This window comes from Malaclemys terrapin, chromosome 5 (genome assembly GCF_027887155.1).
Source record: "Malaclemys terrapin pileata isolate rMalTer1 chromosome 5, rMalTer1.hap1, whole genome shotgun sequence".
Classification (NCBI taxonomy): domain Eukaryota; kingdom Metazoa; phylum Chordata; order Testudines; family Emydidae; genus Malaclemys; species Malaclemys terrapin.
The window spans coordinates 79,334,154-79,355,131 of NC_071509.1; the positions used below are offsets into that span (position 1 = coordinate 79,334,154).

At 43.1% G+C, this 20,978-nt stretch overlaps 1 protein-coding gene across 3 annotated transcripts in view; it reads left to right on the top strand.

Annotated features, from left to right (window-relative positions):
- The window catches only part of C5H4orf45 (chromosome 5 C4orf45 homolog), an 87,923-nt gene that overhangs the window by 31,820 nt on the left and 35,125 nt on the right, over positions 1 to 20,978 (top strand). The window lies entirely within an intron of this gene.

A 20,978-nucleotide genomic window follows, 5' to 3' on the forward strand; every position in this document is an offset into this window, starting at 1 on the left:
ATTTTATTTAGCATATTATATAATTACACATGCTGTGCTGTAATCAATAGAGTAGTCAGGGGGGGAAAAAAAGCAGAGGCTTGATTTATACACAAGTTGAGTCTTATGTTGTATCCTTCCTCTGTACTAAGTCTTGTCCATACAACCTTCTCCAGAGCAACATGTTTTATTCATATGCTTTCTACAGCAAGGGTCAGATAAAATGTCATCTTTACAGCCTGTGAGAGCTTAAAAAACTCTATAACTTGCTGAAATAATAGGCCGATAACACTCCACTTTCTCTTTCATCATTCATCAGGATTTTCTACATCAGACATTCTGTAGAGTGTGCCTGTCTCTTGTCATGCTGCATGCGGCAGATTGGCTGTGTAACTGTCAGAATAGGGCCAACTCTCTCTGCCAGCAGCTTCCACTGAGACTGGAAAACACGACAGTAAGAGAGGCAACCACAGAATGATGTTTTTACTAACAAAATTGGAAATTAATATTTTTCTTTTCTATAGCACTCTCCATGAGAAGATCTGTACATGCTTTACACATATTAAGCTTCAGTCCCACTCTCATGGGTCTTATCCTTATTTTAAATTAATTGACCATGGCCACACAGAAAGGCTATAGCAAAGCAAGGAATAGATCACAGCTCTTGATCACCAGTTGATTATTTTTAACCAAAAGACCATTCCTCTTCCTCATTGCCTCTAAATTAAATGCTAAACATTAGTGTAAGAAATAGTTAATTGTGACCCGACACACTATTACCAGATTGTAGCTGGCCCTTGCATTAATGTGCCAGCATCCTCTATCCCTTTGCAACTGCTCCCTTACGCAGAGGCCAGTCACCCTTGCAGCTCTTGCTAGCCCTCCTTTCAGTACAAACCACTACAGAGAGGATAGGGCAGAGGCAGAGCCTCCTTTGAACCAGCTAACTGAACTGGCCAGTAATAGGGGTGTGAACATTGGACCCTCCTGAAACGGTGCAGGGGGTAAGATTCCTTAGCATGCTAAATAGCTCAGGGAGTCATTGTGTCTCCCCAAATCACCATGCTTCCTGGACCTCTCGCTGTGGTAGAGCGGCTCTGCACCATCTCTTATGTAGGACTGTGCTTTAATGGCACAGTCCAGCCCAAACTATTCTAAGCCACAAACTGTCAACTATAGCTAGAATTGGAAAATAAAAAAAGATTTCAAAATGTGTTCCCCCTCCCCAATAAACAAGGAGCTTGGCGACAACAGTAATGTATATCATACAGTGTTTGCAAAGTGCACAGTTCCTTTAACCTCTCTGTGACTCAGTTGCCCTTAGGGTCATCTTGGAAGAACAGGGATGACGCTCAGACCAACAATGCCCACATCCCCAGCATAGTTGGATGTTTGAATATTATTTCACTACTGGTGACTTCAGCAGATATTAGGCATCAGAGTTAGCGCCTACTTGAGGATGAATGGGGTTAATTTGCAGCTCTGAGCTACTGTGCCTGCATACACTCTATGTAATTCTCAGTGGCATTTGTTTCTACCTTCAGCTGACAGTAGTGCATTGGTTCACATTTGGAAGATTTCCTTTATCAACTATGAGGCCTAAACTAGTTTTAAAAAACATTAATGGAAAAGGATGATTTTGTATGTCCTTTACTGATCCTCTCATCTATCTAAAACTGAGTTTTCCCCCCTCCTTCTGTTTTTCCTTCATTTTAGAAATATGCGGAATTACAATTGCTGACTTCCTATGGACTAGGTAAAAATAAGGCCCTCAAAATAGGCAGACTCCTGAGCTGCAGCTTAGCCGTCTTTTGAAGGAAAGGTGTTAGGCGGAGAAAACTTCTTTGTGAAAGAGCTAATTGCTTGACAGGAATTTGAATTGAAAAGGTCTGTAATACTGAAACAAAAAGTTTAAACAATCTGACTTAACATCCCTTTCCTTTCCAACTGAGAATTGGAAAATTGAGAATTGTGAATTCAGAGTGTTGCAACTTAAGTTTCTGTCTCTTGTGATGTTACTAACACATTATTCCAGAGACACCTGTAGCAAAAAAATAGGGATGTTTAGACCGGATATTTCTAATATATATATTTTTAAATTATATATAAAAAACATTCAAAAGCCTTACAGGCCATAAGAATTTTTTTTTTAATGTGACTCCAAAACAAAAGTTAAAATTGTAGTTTCTTTCATGAAAAAATGACTCTAAAAATGGCATTGTGGGATCCCACATTAATGGCCTTTAATTTCCAAATCAAGTGTGCTCTATTTTTAAGTGAAAAGATGATTTTTCTAATTGCCAGTAATAAACATTCAGCAACTAAATTTAGTCTTCGGTAACACTTGTGCATATCCAGGGTCATCAACAGGTTTGCACAGGGATAGGCGATACTTAAAATTGTTTGCTAACACATGTGAAGGAATGGAAACTAGCTCCTTCCCTGTTAGCTGTGTTGACTCTGCAGGGCTAGCTGGTGTTTTAATATAATTTTTTTTTTAATCACCGAAGCAAGCAGACACTACAGAATACATATGAGTAAATCTGTTGACTAAGAGAATGCCAATTTTACAATAGAATTGTGCCTTCAGTTCTGCAGAAACTGATTGGGACACCAGAAAAATGCCAATACTTTCTACCAAAAAATAAAAATAAAAAAAGTTCCTTTATCTAATCCCTAGCTGGCCTTTTTGTAAAACAGATTAATATTATTTAACTACCTTCACAGGGTGTTTTTGAGCTTCAATTAATATTTGCAAATGCTTTGACATACTCCGCTGCAAGTGAAAAATATGGTACTGTGTATATCAGGGGTCAGTAACCTTTCAAAAGTGGTGTGCCGAATCTTCATTTATTCACTCTAATTTAAGGTTTCGCTTGCCAGTAATACATTTTAACGTTTTTAGAAGGTCTCTTTCTATAAGTCTATAATGTATAACTAAACTATTGTTGTATGTAAAGTAAATAAGGTTTTTAAAATGTTTAAGAAGCTTCATTTAAAACTAAATTAAAATGTAGTGCCCACCGGACCGGTGGCCAGGACCCAGGCAGGGTGAGTGCCACTGAAAATCAGCTTGTGTGCTGCCTTTGGCGCGCATACCATAGGTTGCCTACCCCTGGTGTATATAAAAAAAACCTTACTAAAAATGATGATAAACTCATAACACAAGTTTTTAAGTCCCATGAAAATGAGGAACGTATTATTCATATACTTCTAAAAATAAAATACCTAATTCTCTTAAAAAAAAATCCCCTTTTCTTTTGTTCAGTAGGAAAGTGTTTTCCCCTCTACTATTGGTAGCTCACATGCGCCTGTACACCATTTTGCAGTGTTTAGATTCTTCCAACATACTTCCATTTCTTGAATATCTTGGGTTTCCCATCCACATTCCTGTTGTTCTATTCCCAGAGAGAGTGTAAGGGACATCTCCATAGCATATATATGAGGTTTGTGTTCTTTTCTCCGCATTTCCAACATGTCATTTTGTCACTTCTGCCTGCATTCTGGCCACTTTCCAACTGGACAGTTTCCAACATGTTTCAAAGAATTTCCTGCTGGACTTTCAGCCTTAAAGAGGTGGATTTATTGCACAACTTGATCCACACTCTAATATTAAATAGAGCAGTTCAAATCTTTGCTGCTTGTCTCTGGTATGCAGTGTTGTAACCATGTCGGTCCCAGATATTCGAAACACAAAGTGGATGAGGTAATATCTTTTATTGGACCAACTTCTGTTGGTGAGAAGCTTTTGAGCTGACACAGAGCTCATAGTTAATGAGAGAAAAGAATTTTGTAGATAGAAAGACTAAAATTTACAAAATTCAGTGATGTCCATGCAAAGGGATGGATGCTCATCAGCATGGACTGGGCAGGAGTGTTACACTACTATAATATTCATTCTTTACTGCTTTGTCTTAGTAATAGGTGAGATTTATTTAATTTAGAAAGAAAGAATCAGTCTTTATCATCAGGTAATGACATCTCTAGGTAAGGTTTTTAAATACTTTCCATTATAAGGCCCTGTTTTCAGTTCTTATAAATTGGCCAAACTTAAACCTTTCAAGTTGAAATTTTCAATGCCAGATGTCCGTCTCAAACTGTTTTTTTAAGTTTCAGCTAAAATAGTTCTGATGTTTCTCAGACTGAGGTTGGGGAAGAATATTTTTACCCATGTTAAAAATAATTCTTAACAGTTCTACTGAGAAGCTCTAGCACAGTGGTCGGCAACCTCTGGCATGCGGCTCGTCCGCAGGTTCGGCCAATCGTGGCTCTCACTGTCCGTGGTTCGCTGCTCCAGGCCAATGGGGGTGGCGGGAAACCGCAGCCAGCACATTCCTTGGGCCACACTGCTTCCTGCTGCCCCCATTGGCCTGGAGCAGCGAACCGTGGCCAGTGGGAGCTGTGATCGGCCCAACCTGCGGACACAGCAGGTAAACAAACAGGCCCGGCCCGCCAGGGTGCTTACCCTGGTGAGCTGCGTGCCAGAGGTTGCTGACCCCTGCTCTAGCAGCTCCATGCTTTGGAGTAGGGACTTGAAATTTGGCAAGGGGTAGTGATGGTTTTCAGGATGTGCTTTTTGATGTTCCTGTGAAAATCTGCCTCAAAAATTTGACCAAGTTATAAACCTTCTGGGAAAAAAAAAAATCTCATTTTGTACATGCTCACTAGAAACTTGTTACAATTTGGCAACTAAATGATCTGGCGATTTCATCCGCCCTGAGCGTGCTCCATCTCTCACAGCTCCCACATGCCACCCAGACTGCTCATGAGCCATTGGCACAGAAAAACTCACAATACTACAGCCCAGGGCTGCAGGGACTGAGGTGAACTTTCCCTGCAATTGCTCCTCCTATCTGTTGGGTGCTACTGGGTACTGCAATTCATAGCAGGGAGACTCTCCTGTGTGCTCAATGCACCCCCTGGCTAGAATGCAGAGAGGGCTCCAGAACGGGAAGAACAAGGACGTGAAAGAGACACAAGGCAGGGAGCCAGGGGCAGGAGCTCGAGGAAAAGGAAGTGGATAAGCCCTTGGCAAGCATGGAGTTAGGAGTGAGTGGAGAGACTGGGAATGAACAGAAGTGGACATAAGACAGGGACGGATAGGAACAATGTGAGGGGTGGGGGCGGGGGAAGCCATAAGGATAGGAGCAGGGATGGGACAAGGGCAAGATTTGGGAGAGAGAAAAAAAAATGGGTAGGAGCCAGGGAGCATAGCACCAGCGGAGGGGACAGAAAGAGGCTGGGTGGGGGTAGGAGCAGAAGGGTCTGTAATAAGTAGAGTACACACACTCCCTTCAGAATCTGGAAGTGAACCTCTTATTCCCAAGTCTCAACATTCCTTTGGCATAGTGTGAAACCCACTGGCAAAGGGTGTGTCTCCATCCCCCTCACTTTTGCATGCTTGACTTGGCAACCTTAGTTTTCTTTTAACATAGTGTTGGGATGTAAATTAAACATTTATATTGCAGTAGCACCTCAAAGCCACAATCTGGTTGGGCCCCATTGTGATAGGCAGTGTACAACACATAATAAATGGCAGTGCCTGGTCCAAAGTCTAAAAATTTTAACTTGAGATGTTCCCTTTGAAGGCAGATTGGTTTGTAAATATGAATTGTTAATCCATCCGGGGGCGGGGGGTGTGAGTGAGAGTGTGTGTGTGTTAGAGAGTGAGTGAGTGAGAGAGTTTTAAACACTGGGATTGTCTATACAATGTTGAAAGTACTAATCCCTAGTACTATCTACAATGAAGGCTAATCTTGAAAGAGTTAGTGCTGTAAATGGCAAAATTTTAAAGTAAAACTAATGCCCATAGCTCTGCTTCTGACATCTATACAAATAATGAGTTTTCAAATGACATATGACACATCCAGATTGGTTCAGTAGGAAAACAGGTTTTTGTTTTTTTGGATAAGGATAACCAGATGGACAAGGATTGTATAAGTATTGGCAAAGGTAATGCTGTTGAAAGGGTGACAAAATGTGTTAAGTTAAAGTTGGATACTCAGCTTTTCATCAACATTAAATTAAAATTGCAATCTGAACATGCCACTCTATTTTGTAAATTCATCTGCCAAAAAGAAAGAGAGAGAACACGAACAGCAGAGACTAGACTATTTTCCCCTTTTGTGGATATACTGAGTGCATAATGTACATAAAAAAGAAGTCAACATCAAGAGCCTGATTTTTAGAATTTTAGACATGTAAATGCACATAGAAAGTGAGCTCATTTGCATGCCTGATTTACAAGCATATGGTATTATTTAAGCTTGGAAATGGTGCATGCCTTTCCCCCCCATATACTTTGCCATTATTATCCCCCTCAAAGTAATGATGGGGAATGGAAAAATTTGGCTTCAAGAATGGCTTAAAGCTAAGGATATACAATGCTTTGGTGATCATGGCCGTTCCATCAAGATTGTGAAGAAGTTGGATATCATTTAGATGAAGCATCTCCATATGTCAAAATCATCCAGTGGTATGAATTCAAGTTGAATGAAGAGCTCTGTCTTCTAAACTGACCAGGTCCTATTCTCTCAAATGGTTGCTCAAGGCTCTGTAAGGTGTTACAGTCATCTCCTCCAGATGCCTTCCAATTTCCCTTCAAGAATCATCTTCAACTTTGACGCAATGAAACCAAGATAGAAAAGATCCCCCAGAAGACCTAAAACACTATGGCAGGAGGACATAGACACCTGTCCTTCAGAGGACTTCCCTCATGTAATGCGCCAGGTTTGGCTCATGACAGAACATCATGGAGGCGCATAACTTGTTCAGTGGCCTTTCCACTGTTCAACCAACAGCATGAAATCTAGCCTTATTTCTGTCTTGGAAGAGAAATAATTTGACCAGAGACAGACTATTAAGCTCTGCATTTAGCGGATCTGCAAGCATGTACATGTTTGAACAGCTATGTTAGATGGCAAAAGCAAAGCTCCATCTCCTGACAGATGTGCTACGGTTCTCTGAGAGCCACTGCTCTAAACCTATCCAGGTTACTGTACCCCTTTCAGGAGTCTGATTTGTCCTGTGTACCCCCAAGTTTCACCTCACTTAAAAACTACCTGCTTACAAAATCAGACATAGAAATACAAAAGTATCACAGCACACTATCACTGAAAAATTGCTTACTTTCTCATTTTACCATATTATAAAATGCATTAGAATATAAATATTGTACTCGACTCACCACTGAGGCACTTCAGTGTGGCTACATTGTGCCTCAGTGGTGAGTCGAGTACAATACAATGTGGAATAGTTCTGCTTACATTTCAGTGAAGAGTATATAGAGCAGTATAAACAAGTCATTGGCTGTGTGACATTTTAGTTTGTTCTGACTTCATTAGTGCTTTTTATATAACCTGTTGTAAATCTAGGTAGTTATCTAGATGTGTTGTACCCACAGAAAACCTCTGTACCCCTGGCTGAGAACCACTGCTTTAGAACTCCCAACATACAGCTCTGTGTTCAAATCCAGTTTCTAGCCAGACTGAAGTTTCTGAAATTGCTCCAAGAACTATATATTGTAACTTTTCATATATATTAAATTTGTTGTCTGCATATTGAGATTTGTCAGTTAAATATACAACCCCATGATTCATATGTCAATCAGCACTATCCTTGGCTTGGAATCTCTGAGACAAATTTATTCTGGTGTAACTCTATGGATTTCAGTGGAATTACACCAAGAGTAAGTTTCTGCATCTGTGTCTTATACAAATGAGAGACGTTTGTGACATTAAAGGACCCCCACACAGAATTCTTCCTTTTGATACAATGGATAATTGTATTAATCAGAGAAAATATGGTAACAATTGTCAAAATTCCCCCCTTATTGCTGTATCTGCAGCCTCCAAAAAGTATGCTGGATGCTTTACAGAACACAAACAGGTGCCCTGCCTTGAAGAGCTTACAATCTAATTTTAGACATGTCAAGATGAGTAAAAGTAAGAACACTCTGAAGGAAAGGAAAGACAAGGATTATAGCCAATAAGATCACAGTTACTTAGTTTATGCATGTCCACATCTTGATGTCTTCATCATTACAATTATTGTTGATGCCCTTCGGTGGAATACTTCTGAAATGCCTATTTCAACCCCACTCAGCATAATCTGTAGTGGTTAACCCCTTCTGTAAGGACTCACCTTTCCCTTTCAAATAGCACTTCAGCATTAAATCTGATGTTTATGTATTAGCCACTTTTAACACAACAGACCCACTCTATTTAAACAGGCAATATTTGTAGTGGACTGCATATCTGTAAGGACTCAACAAGGTATCTTGTTCAACTTGACTATAGGAAACAAAGCAGCATTTAGGAAAATCAATAGAAAGGTACTGTATTTGAAATATTTCAGAGTAGGTCAATATTTCCCTGACTAGTGGGAGATTTCAGTCAGAAGACCTTGGCACTGAAGTAGTTTTTGGAGGCTTCTTCCGAAGAGTAAGAAAACAGGATTTGCTTAGCCTGCACTGCCTCTGAGTAATCAAAAGCCCAGCTGGAACCCATAAGCAGCTATCAGCTTTGTGCTTGTGATGTCACTGTGGCACTGGGAACATTTTTCACATACTAGGACAGCTTGGATGCAGTCTGCTAGCCTAGGGAGCTTATTAACCAGTCAAACTACAGACAGTGAAGCCTTCCATTTTGCAAAGTAAACTTTTCATTTTGCTAGGGTGATTATGTATTGAATATGCCTTTCAAATGCAGTGGATGCATGCGGGTTTGGATTTTTTAAAAATATCACTAATGCCAGCCAACACCAGATAAACCCGAGAGTGTCAGAGCAGATTACATCTAAGTGTGGAATCATACACCATCCATGGCGGTTTTTTCTTCCCTCCCCTCCCCCAGATTATTTCTAGGGAACATATTTCTTAATTGTAAATATTACTAACTGTAATGTCAAGAATTCTGTGTAACACACACAGTATGTAAGCAGCATTTTAACCAAAGGAACTACACAATTTATTTCAGTATTGGCAGCTCTTAGGAATAACGTGATCTTGAATACTAGTGAAGGCAGTCTTACAATGATGTAAAAAGAGAGAAGAACCAGCCATATCATACTATAGTTGTAGCCTAATGGAAGATACACTGAAGTACAAACCCAGAGACCAAGGTTTCATATTATACTTTGGGGTGTGGTTGTAACAGGATCTCTACTCACCACTGAGGCACTTCCTTGTGGCTACCTCTGGGAAATAGCTCCACCCAATCTGACACCCTTTCTGTCCAGGAGTTGCAATGCTTCCTCTCAGTCACTCGGGGTGCTCCTTCTTCATGGCTCAGCTCTCCGACCAGGTCACTATAGTTTTCCCCTTGTGGGGTTTCAAAGTCTCAGTGGACTGGCTATCATTCCCAGCCAAGCTATGCCACTTCCCCAGTGGCTAGTAGGGGAACCCAGATCCGCCCACTATTCCAGGTTCCAGCCCAGGGACCCTTGGATCAGTGGCAAAGGTCTGCATCATCCTTGCTGCCATATCCCTATTCCACCTTCATCAGGCCTCCATCCACCCATCTTCTGGGTAAACCTTTCCTTCAGGGCCAGGATCCCACGGCTTCTACTCTTACCCTGGGTTTCTGCCTCTGAGTTTCATACCTCCAGAGAAGAATTGCAGGCTTCCACACTGCAGCCTTCTTCTGCCTCACTTCCTGGCCTTATACCAGCCCTGCTGCTCCTCTCAGCTGGGCTCCATGCTCAATCAGTGCTTTCCTAGCAAGCCTAACTCTCCCCCAGGTATGGCCTACCAGGTTACTTAACCCCATCTAAGCCACATTAACCCTTTTTGACAGGATGTCACTGTCACTCATCAGTATCACAGATAATTAAGAACTTGCATCCAGTCACTTCAGATAGAGCTCTAGGTACTATTTCAAACTCTAATATACAAGAGCCAAGTATCATCCACATTGCTAAAGGCTTTTAAAAGAAATATGCTAGATTAGGTGCCTCTGTAATCCACATTTATAAAGTGTCACCTCTACAGCTAGAGCACATATAGAAGTTTATGACCCTGATGGGACTTCCATGCTAAGAGAACTGCTTCTTTAGCTCAAGTGGGAAAGATTCATAATTTACATCCACATGTCCCAGGCAGAAGGCCCAAACGTGGCTATTGTTCCATTTGCCTGTGTTGCCTGTAATCACTAGACCACAATCTGCTTCCACAGTCATGAAAAAAAAAAAAAAAAAACAGGCCTGGTGCCCAGAGTTCCACTGCTGTCCCTCTAAGAGCTATGTAATGCACTGGCAACACGTGTGTTGGTCTTCACCCGTGTGGGCTGATTCACAGAGAGGTTAACAGCATACTTTTCCTTTTCTACCAGCAACTCCTCTAGTTGAAGTGTAAGACTCTATACTGTAGCTCTGAAGGTTGTGGGTTCAAGCTGTGGTGATTACCTGGGAATGAAAAAAATATACATATTTGTGCAAAAGATAGTATAAGGACCCTGCACATAGTATCAGGATGATTTGCTAATATTTATTTTACTTCTGCATTTTTAATATTTGTATGGTGCTAAGGGGAGCTGTACCTTTAAGAATAAGATGAGGCAGTCTGTGCTTGAGTCAGAGAACAATATTTGGGAGATTTTGCCATTGTGTGCAGACACTAAAAAACCTGTCTGTGTCAGCTTCAAAAAAGACCAAGCTTGATTTAATATATAAACTTATCAAGCCATATTTTCAAAGGTGTACTGTTAACAGCAGGACAGAATTCCTCAGGGCACTGTGAATGAGCCAAAGAGAGCCTTCTACCTATGGGTCACCAGTCTGAATCCTGCAACCATCAGCAGGGATTAAAAATTGTTGCAGTCTAAGGGATGCGTGATGTCAAACTCATCGAATATAGAGGCTAAGTCCCAGCTCCAACATCACAAACTCCCGGTCGTACTTTGCACTAGATTGTAAGATTTTTGAGACAGCAATTCTCTTGCTTTTGCTTGCTACAATACCTACCATAATGGGGCATAACCTCAGCTCGGTCCAGTCCTCTACTGAGAGCTTCTACTGTGGGGGGGCCAAACCTCAGACCTTTGCTCATTGGCTGGTTATCAGCTTCTGTAGGTGTTTTTTTCACCTCAAGTCATAAACCTCTGGAACCTCAGTCATCTCTTGATGCTGACTTCTGGTGAGAAATAAGCAGGTAAACTCTTACAGAAGATAAATCCTATTTTTGTGCAAACACCATAGCAGGGAAGAGAAAGCCCAGAATATGTCACTTGCAAAATTGCTTTAAAACCATTTTTTTTCAAAATTTCATTCATCAGCAGTAGCTTTTTAAAAATATTGTTGGCAAGTCATGAGCCAAAAATGAAAAAATATTAGGATGGAAGAAACATATCTGTTTGGCAAATCGGTGCCTGGATGTTTAAGCTGTAATGGCCTAGCCAGAGGTTTAATAGACCAGAAGTGTGCTGCTCCAGGATAAGGATACACATTTTACTTACACCATGCTGCAGCCTGATATATAACGTAAAGCTAGTATGAAGGCCAAGGGGAAAGTTTCCACATAAATTACTCCATGAAACTGCAGAAGAGCGTGAATGTTTATAGTGTGCCATCATTCAATCTGACTGGTTTGTTATCCAGCAAGACTCAAGAAAATGGCTGGTACAGTTCTACCAAAACAACATTTGTAGTTTTTCTGCTGTCATAGCTTCTCAAACTTCAGAGAAATTTTTCCCACTTATTCAAAGATGAAGAAGATATTTTTCTATTTCTGTAGCAGCATCCATATGGTAGATGCTTTAGGAAAGTCTCTGCTACAAACTGCACACATTCAGTTACAATTGTGAGTATAAACAGACATAGAAAAGCACAATGCACCTCATAAGAACTGAATATTATTCCTCGCTTTTTGGAGCAGTAAAGGGGGAGAAAAGCAAGTATTTTGGGATGCTAAATACTAGCCCTCAGACTTGCTGTCCTGAATTATTTGTATTACCCCACCATCCATATTTTTAACCACAGCAACATGCCCAGAAGGATGGTCCAGTGCTAGGACACTTACCTGGGACTTGAGAGTTTAATTCCCTCCCCTGCCAGACTTCTTGTGTGACCTTGAGCAAGTGTAACTGTCTGTAAAATGAGGATCTATTACTTTCCCTATCTCTGTGAGAGTTAATACATTAAAGATTTTGAGGAGCTGAGACACTAAGATAATGGGGGACATGTAAGTTCCCAAGAGGAGGTCTACACTGTAATGTAAACCTAGGCTCAGACTCATCTTGAGACCAAATCCCACTTCTCTCTCTACACAGGACCCGGAGTCCTAGGAGCCTGCGGGGTTGGAGGGTTTGAGCCCCAGTCAAGCCAGGGCCCAAACCCTATTCCTTTGCAATGTAGACACAGCTCCCCACTCCACCACATGACTCAGATCCTAGGAGGCCACCAAAAGTATCCCACAATCCCATGTGCCAACTTCCTTTGTCCTCTCTAGCTCAAGAATCACCAAACCACTCCAGGGAAAGGTAAACGCCCCTTGCTGTAGAGCAGCAGTTCGGCAAGTCAGCATTTAACCCTTCTATTGCTAACTGCCAAGCTGCAAACACTTTTGGAGACCCTTCTGTGTTTGCAGTGGAAGCTGACCAGAAGAAGTCCTTTGCAAAGCATGCTGCTTCATGGTTGCAGGAGCACAACCAGCTTTTGGTTAATCTCTGGTGTGTGGCCAGCAAAACACTGGATTTTAGTAAGAGTACCAGGAATAACTACATATGCCAGCAAACAACAAGGAAACTGACAGCATTGGAAATTTGCTCGACCGGTGACCAGTGTAGGGAGCAGATTAAGTGGCTCAAGACTGAGTACCGAAAGGGACGAGAAGCATACCTTGGGCAACTTGCCAACATCATGCCCATTTTATGAGGAGTTGGACTGGGGGCTGGGTACTGCGCCAAGCACAGAGTCAACAGTGGTGCATGATGATCTTACATTGCCATACCTGTATGTTTGCTGTTCTATAATTATTCAATGGTGCAACAAGCTAGCTGGAAACAGTCAGTTGTGGGGCAGCAGGAAGGTAGCAATGTGTTCCATTTACAAATCTAGTCCATTTCAGTTAAAGGTAGCCCATGTAGTCAATAGGTGACAAAATCATTAGTCCCAAATACAACTGGGATTTGAAATTTTATGCAGAAATGTGCTGGGCAGGGGGCAGGGAGAGAGGATAAAGAGGATGGCAGTGGAGTTGTGTGAATAAGCATCCAATCATAACAGACTAAGCCATGTGAAAGCTAATGCAGCATCTTGTCGATTTCCCTCATGAATTCTGACCCAATCCTGGGGGTTGCTAGCTGCAAACTTTCCCTGTAGCAGGAACATCAGATAGGTAGTCACATTTGAGGAAGGGCGTTGTCACAGGGCACTCTACTCACCTCTAGGGGCCACGTCTAGGGATTAGCTCCATTCAGGTCTGATGCCCCCTTCTACTGCTCATTACATGCGCTGTTGTTTTTCTCTCACTCCCTGTAACTCAGACTGCCCCTCCCCCGCAATCCCAAGTGGTTCTGCAATTTTTTGGGAAAAAATGCCATTTTGATTTTTAACTGACCATTGTCTCTGCAATTAAACTGGCAGTGCTCAGGGAACTTCTGTGGTCTGAAACAGCTTTCTCACAACATACCAAAGTTCAGTCTGGAAAAGTAACATGTTATACCCTTGGAATTTCACAGGGATTTTTTTCTGTGCTCCTGCACTGAGCCGTTTGAGACAATAACCCACTGTGTCTTGTCCTACTCCAAAGCCCCTCAACCTCTACTGGCTGCGGTACCTCTCTGCTGCTTAGCCATACAGCAGCAGAGGCCTGCATCAGCAGACCTTTACGGTCCATTCCAAGAGGAAGAGTTTTCATGATGAACTTATGGTTGAAATTCTGAAAAGGCACAACAAGCAGGTCCACTTCAAAAAACAGAGGGACTTACAACTAGAGGAAAGTCATGGCGAGAGGCAAGAGGAAAGGCTCAGACTGGCTGCACAGCTTGAGTACAGGGTTTCAGCATGAGAGCAGTATCTTGCTTCGCAGCTCCTGGAACAAGAATGGCAGCTAAGGGAGGATGACAGAGCATTGCAAACAGCTGACATCTCTAATGGCTGCCAGAGTATCAGCTCCTGCTGCATAACCCACACCATGGCCTGAGTCCCCTCCATGGTACCCTGTGATGCAGTCCAGAAACAGCTTGGACAAATCCATGGCTAGGTGACCCATGCAATCAGGCCCTATGAATAGCAGGGCAGGGCAGGGCAACTGTGCCCCATGTAGTCTTCCATACTGAGCTCCTTCCCCTGGCACTAAGTGCACTGCAAACAGGGAAGGAAGGGAAAGACGAATGAGGGGCCTGGGGACATTCAACCGTAGGGGGTTTTGTCTTGTACATAGTTTCACTGTTTGCACTTGTTGGTTTGTGCTGTATGGTTTGTTTTGAGTCTTTTTAAGGGTTTGTTGTTGTTACAGGTATTTTGGTGGGGTAATGGCAGCTGGCCTGCCTGGCAATGGATTAATGACGTGTTTTTCTAATCTATATTTATAAATAAAGCTTTTTATTTTATCAAGAAAATTTATTGCTATCACTGCATCACATCATACAATGTGTATTTAAAATAATAAAGGTAAACACGATCAGGAACTATTACTCAATACAGTTAGTTACATCAGTCCCTAGATCAATCACTTCCTTGCATCAATCCATACTATGAATCCATGTCCCCCTCCATTGGATAAGCAGTCAGGTCATTCATAAGCACATTGCATGGCAATCAACCTCCCCCCAACCTCTCCCTAAGCAATGAAATCCCACCACAATCAATCAGCTCCTTCCCCCCCGCCACAAGCACATGCATAAAGGTACTATTCTCCCTCTTCCACTGGGCCATGTAAATCCAAAATGTGGGAGCACAAAGCATCCCTGACTTCTGTTGTCTTGGTGCATGCAGCTCCAGCTGTGGTAGGTGCACTTCTAGGCAGAGTGTACTGATTCAGTGGCCCCTTGCTGTCATAGGCCCATTCAGGGGGAAAATGGCTCACCTCTGGCTTCAAAAAGACTGTGAAAAGCACAGCAAGTCACGGTAATGCACACAGCATTGATGACACTGGAATCGGTCTAAATATCTTTAGTGGGATTTCAGTCTGACAAAAGTACATTCAACAGCCATTCTACACCTGCTGAGAGTGTAATTGAACCTCCTCTTGCTAGGGCCTCTGAAATCAGGGTATGGTTTCATAAGCCAAGGTAAAAGGAGGTACATCCAGGGTCCCCCAGAATAACAGTGGGGACAGTAACTCCATTTATTACAATGTCATTTGGTGGGAATAGTGTCACAGCTTGTCCATGAGTGTAGATTTCCCATAGGTGAAAAACCCTGGCATCACAAACTTTTCCAATACAACCCATGTTGACATTCACAAATCAACCTCTGTGGTCCACAAGAGCCTGGAGAAGTAGTACTCTTTGTGATTTATGTACTCATGTGCTCCTTGAGGAGGACAAACTAGGGGCATATGAGTCCCACCAATCGCCCCTGTGCAGTTTGGAAACCACATCCTCTGAAACCCAGCTATTACTTCAGGAATCTCTTTAATGCCCATCTCCTTGGGGATAAAAAACACACCTGATTACCTAGTTGACTTGCCAACACCAAAGTGGTTGGCAAAGGACCTGTAGAAGTCTGGGGTAGTCAGCTTCCAGACAGTTATAGCAACTCGCTTTTGGACCTGCATGGCTGCCCTCATGTGGGTGTCTTTATCCTGGAAGGTCAGGGCAAACTGCTCACAAATGTATCTTCCTTCATGCAAAAGCCTTTCGACCCATTTCTGGCCACCCCAGGTCTGTATGACAATGTGGTCCCACCAGTCTGTGCTTGTGGCCCTGCTCCAGAAGCTCCAGTCTGCATAGGGGACATCAGCAGTGATACAGAGTATCATAAACAGCTTCAGTTTGAATTTGCAATGTTTGTGTCTTCCTCCTCCTGCACCCTCAGAAGCTCTGTCAGGTGCCTCCAGTGGCTCAGAAAATGTACCCAAGCATATCTGCCTGTTTCCTGAACCAGGAGTGGAAAATGCAAGGGAGAGTTCTTCAAAAGGCACCTCACCTCATCCACACTGTTGGCCCTGGTAGCTGGGAAAATGTGGACCAAAATGATGCTTGCCAGGATGTGTTGGCAGGTTGTTCAAACTTCCTATAATGTACAGCGTGGACAGTCAAGTTTTCCCATGCTGCACCATAATCAAAGGGATAGAACGGCCACATTTTGAGAAGGCAAAAGGGAGTCTGGGATACAGTTGACTTGATTTGTGTCTACGTGCAGCAGTGTGGACACTAGTGCCCCCAGATTCGAGCCCGGGTAGAAAATTTTTAATCTAGGGTTGACAATCAGTGTAGACGCTCAAGTCCTGGATTCTCTAACCCAGGGTCTGCTGACTCAAGTCCCACTAACCCTGGGCTTACATTGCAATGTAGACATACCCTAAGAGTCTGAGGCCTTGTCTTCGCTACAAAATTGGATTATGTTTGAACATAAGGAGGGAAAAGTTAAGATAGCCACGATATTACTGAGCAAGGATTTTGCAGTCTCTTATAGACAAGGATGAACTGTGTCATGGTGACAAGTTATGGTAAACCTTAGCAAGTATTTGAACACAAATATAGGATAACCATTCCTGAAGTTCAACCATGATTGGTTGACAACAATGCTGATCACAGCTTGCCCTTGTCTGCATTAAGGGCAAAATTGTGGTCTGCATCACTTTAGTTAATCTGATTCTTCATATGTGTCCTACCAATCAAATTTTGTAATGAAGACAAAGGCTTAGAGGCACTCTAACCAAAGCATGTGTGTAGGTTGTCAAAGTTACCAGGCTAACTGCATCTCAGATCCCTCCTGGTCTCTGAGTGTACCTACTCTAGGTCTCAGGCTTCTAGTGGAATATCACAATTCTCCCACTCTCAGACTGGCCCCCGTGTTGCAATCTACTGTGCATCAACTATAATTTACCACAGCAGGTTTGACTTATGCCCAGACTCTGCAATTCTGTTCCCTTTGGGACAATAACTGGTAACACTGGTCTACAATTTTTGAGAAGTCGTCTGCTTCAGAGATAAAATGTGCTATTTATTATGTATTTTGATGTGCTGAATTCAAATATGACAATTAAAACAACTGATTGGCTACTGTTTCTAAGATATTTAAGTTTTTACATTTTAGGTCTATGTATATTGTGTAGATAGTAGAGTTTGAATCCTAAATTGTAAACCTAGGTCTTTTCATGTGTTTATGGTTGCTTTACATGATAATATTTCACCTGTCCTGTTTATGTAACACTTTAAAAATCAGCAAAAGGGTTATATAAATCAAATTTATTATGAAACAAAAGGCAAAACACTATTCTGTACATAGTTTAGTCCTATTCAGTGTCTACTCGGTGCTTCTTGGCTTGTGTCTTGTATTCATTAAATGGAGCATCTCTTATCACTATCCAGCAATAGTCTGCAAGCATTGATGGGCTCCATTTGCCCTGATAGCGTTTCTCCATTGTTGCAATGTCCTGGTGAAATCGCTTGCCGTGCTCGTCGCTCGCTGCTCCGCAGTTCGGTGGAAAAAAATCTAGATGAGAGTGCAAAAAATCTATCTTTAGTGACATGTTGCAACCAAGGCTTTTGTATGCCTTGAGGAGGTTTTCCACCAACAAACCTGTAGTTGTCTGCCTTGTTGTTTCCGAGAAAATTTATTGCCACTAACTGGAAGGCTTTCCATGCCGTCTTTTCCTTGCCACGCAGTGCATGGTCAACTGCATCATCTCGAAGAAGTTCATGAATCTGAGGACCAACAAAGACACCTTCCTTTATCTTAGCTTCACTTAACCTTGGAAATTTTCCACGGAGGTACTTGAAAGCTGCTTGGGTTTTGTCAATGGCCTTGACAAAGTTCTTCATCAGACCCAGTTTGATGTGTAAGGGTGGTAACAAAATCTTCCTTGATTCAACAAGTGGTGGATGCTGAACACTTTCCTTCCCAGGCTCCAATGACTGTCGGAGTGGCCAATCTTTCTTGATGTAGTGGGAATCTCTTGCACGACTATCCCATTCGCAGAGAAAACAGCAGTACTTTGTGTATCCAGTCTGCAGACCAAGCAAGAGAGCAACAACCTTCAAATCGCCACAAAGCTGCCACTGATGTTGGTCATAGTTTATGCACCTCAAAAGTTGTTTCATGTTGTAATAGGTTTCCTTCATATGGACTGCATGACCAACTGGAATTGATGGCAAAACATTGCCATTATGCAGTAAAACAGCTTTAAGACTCGTCTTCGATGAATCAATGAACAGTCTCCACTCATCTGGATCGTGAATGATGTTGAGGGCTGCCATCACACCATCGATGTTGTTGCAGGCTACAAGATCACCTTCCATGAAGAAGAATGGGACAAGATCCTTTTGACGGTCACGGAACATGTAAACCCTAACATCACCTGCCAGGAAATTCCACTGCTGTAGTCTGGAGCCCAACAGCTCTGCCTTACTCTTGGGTAGTTCCAAATCCCTGACAAGGTCATTCAGTTCACCTTTTGTTATGAGGTGTGGTTCAGAGGAGGAAGATGGGAGAAAATGTGGGTCCTGTGACATTGATGGTTCAGGACCAGAAGTTTCATCCTCTTCCTCGTCTGACTCAAGTGAGAATGATTCTGGTGCATCAGGAACCGGTAGTCCTTCTCCGTGGGGTACTGGGCATATAGCTGCTGGAATGTTTGGATAATGCACAGTCCACTTTTTCTTCTTTGACACACCTTTCCCAACTGGAGGCACCATGCAGAAGTAACAATTGCTGGTATGATCTATTGGCTCTCTCCAAATCATTGGCACTGCAAAAGGCATAGATTTCCTTTTCCCGTTCAACCACTGGCAAAGATTGGTTGCACAAGTGTTGCAGCATGTGTGTGGGGCCCACCTCTTGTCCTGATCTCCAGTTTTGCAGCCAAAATAAAGGTGATAGGCTTTCTTAACCATAGTGGTTAGACTGCGCTTTTGTGATGCAAAAGTCACTTCACCACAAACATAGCAGAAGTTATCTGCACTGTTCACACAAGTACAAGGCATCTCTGCTCACTTTGGCTAAACAGAAATGTGTCCCTTTGCAAAATCAAACACTGACAAATAAGAGAGCACGACACTGTATGATTTCTAGAGCTGATATAGGGCAATTTGTTCAGCAGAGTGATGTAAGCTTCGTTATGATTGCATCATCCATGACTTCTAGGGATAACATGATGCAATTCATATCATGTATGATGCAATACCAGCTTCAGATTGCATCATTCATTGTTTTGCCTAAAAAGCAAGTACTGTCCAAACCCAGTCATAGATTTATTCCTAGATCCAGTCAAAGATGTATTTTCGTCATTTCTGGTTTAAATTGAGATCCCTTCCCTTTATAACTCACTTATCCTCCGCCATTCCCAAGTCAAGGGTCGTATATACTGACCCAATAGCATATCTTGAAAACTAGAGCCAATCAACAATTTTAAGCATCGTTTTCTTTCTCGGTGACCCAGAATTAGTAAAGTTTGACTACATTTATTTCAGAAGCATTTTGGCTGTAGAGCAGTGTAATCGGTGACCAAACAGCTTCCTTAAAACAAAATTTTATTCATATAGCACAAAAGCATTCAGAGGGAAAATATAGCTTAAGAACAATAAACCAGACTGTACATGTCTGGCTTTTCCCTAAGGTGTCCCTGGCCCTGGGAAAATCCAGCTTTTTAAGACTCCCTCTGCACAGTCTCTCTCTGTGTCAGTCTGTCTCCTTGGACAGTTCTGACAAGTGAACTTTTTAACTCTTTAGTGCTCTTCTGATCACCAGGCTTCCAGCTTCAGCAAAACAAGGTTTGCAACTTGTTTGAGACAGGATCCTTGAAGCTAACAGCTTGCCCCATTGTTTTTAAAGTGTATATATGGGTGTTCTTTCTTGGGAAGCCATTGTGTTGCTTTCATACACACAGGGCCGTCCTTAGGCATACGCAGCATACACAGCTCTGTAGGGCACCATGAAAGTTGGGGCAAATTTCACGGTGCTCTAGGCAGCTGCGTGCTGCATACGCATCAGTACCAGCCCCGGCAACCAGCCCTATCCCTTGGCCGGCCCCCTCAGCAAGGGGCAGGGCCGTCCCTAGGAAGGTGTGGGGCCCTGGAGAACTCCCTCCGCCCTGCCTCTTACCCTTCCTCCCTGCTCTGCCCCTGGCCCACTCCGATTCCACCTCTTTCCCCAGTGACCCCACACTCACCAGCGGCGGTGGGAAGCGACGCAACCCAGCACCAGCCCGTTCTACTCCGCCAGTTCCCAGCCACGGTGCTCTGCTTCCCGCCACTGGTGAGTGTGGTGAAAGGATCGCCCCATGCACTCACTGGCAGCTGGAAGCAGAGAGACGCAGCCCCAGTCCGCTCCGCTTCCCTTGCCCCGGCCCCAGCCATAGCCATGTCACTCAGGTTGGGGAAAGGACCGCCCCTGGCTCTCACCGGCAGTGGGAAGCGGAGTGCTACGGCTAGGAGCTGGTGGAGTAGAGCGGCCTGGGGCTGGACCGCTTCACTTCCCACTGCTGCCGGTGAGTGGGGGATCCCTTCCCCCAAACCTCCTCTCCCAAGCGATATGGCTGGGGCTGGGGCGAGGGAAGCGGAGCGGCCTGTTCCTGCCCCCCACTAATCTCCTGGGCCACTCTGAGCCTGTGGGGCCCCCAAAAGTGGCCCCCCACAGCTCCTGCCTCCCAGACCCTGGGGTGGGGGGGGAGGCCTGGGGCTGTGTAGGGCACCCAAATGGCTAGAGACGGTCCTGCATACACAGACCCCACTGAATTCACATATTATAGGCACATAAACTCTCCATTACCCCTAAGATACAACAATTTCCCCTTACCGACCAAGTCACAGTGTTTATAAAATTACATAGCATTAGTCATAACACTATTACATATCAGCTCTGCATCTGTCACATAAGTGTTTACCATTGAGTAGCCC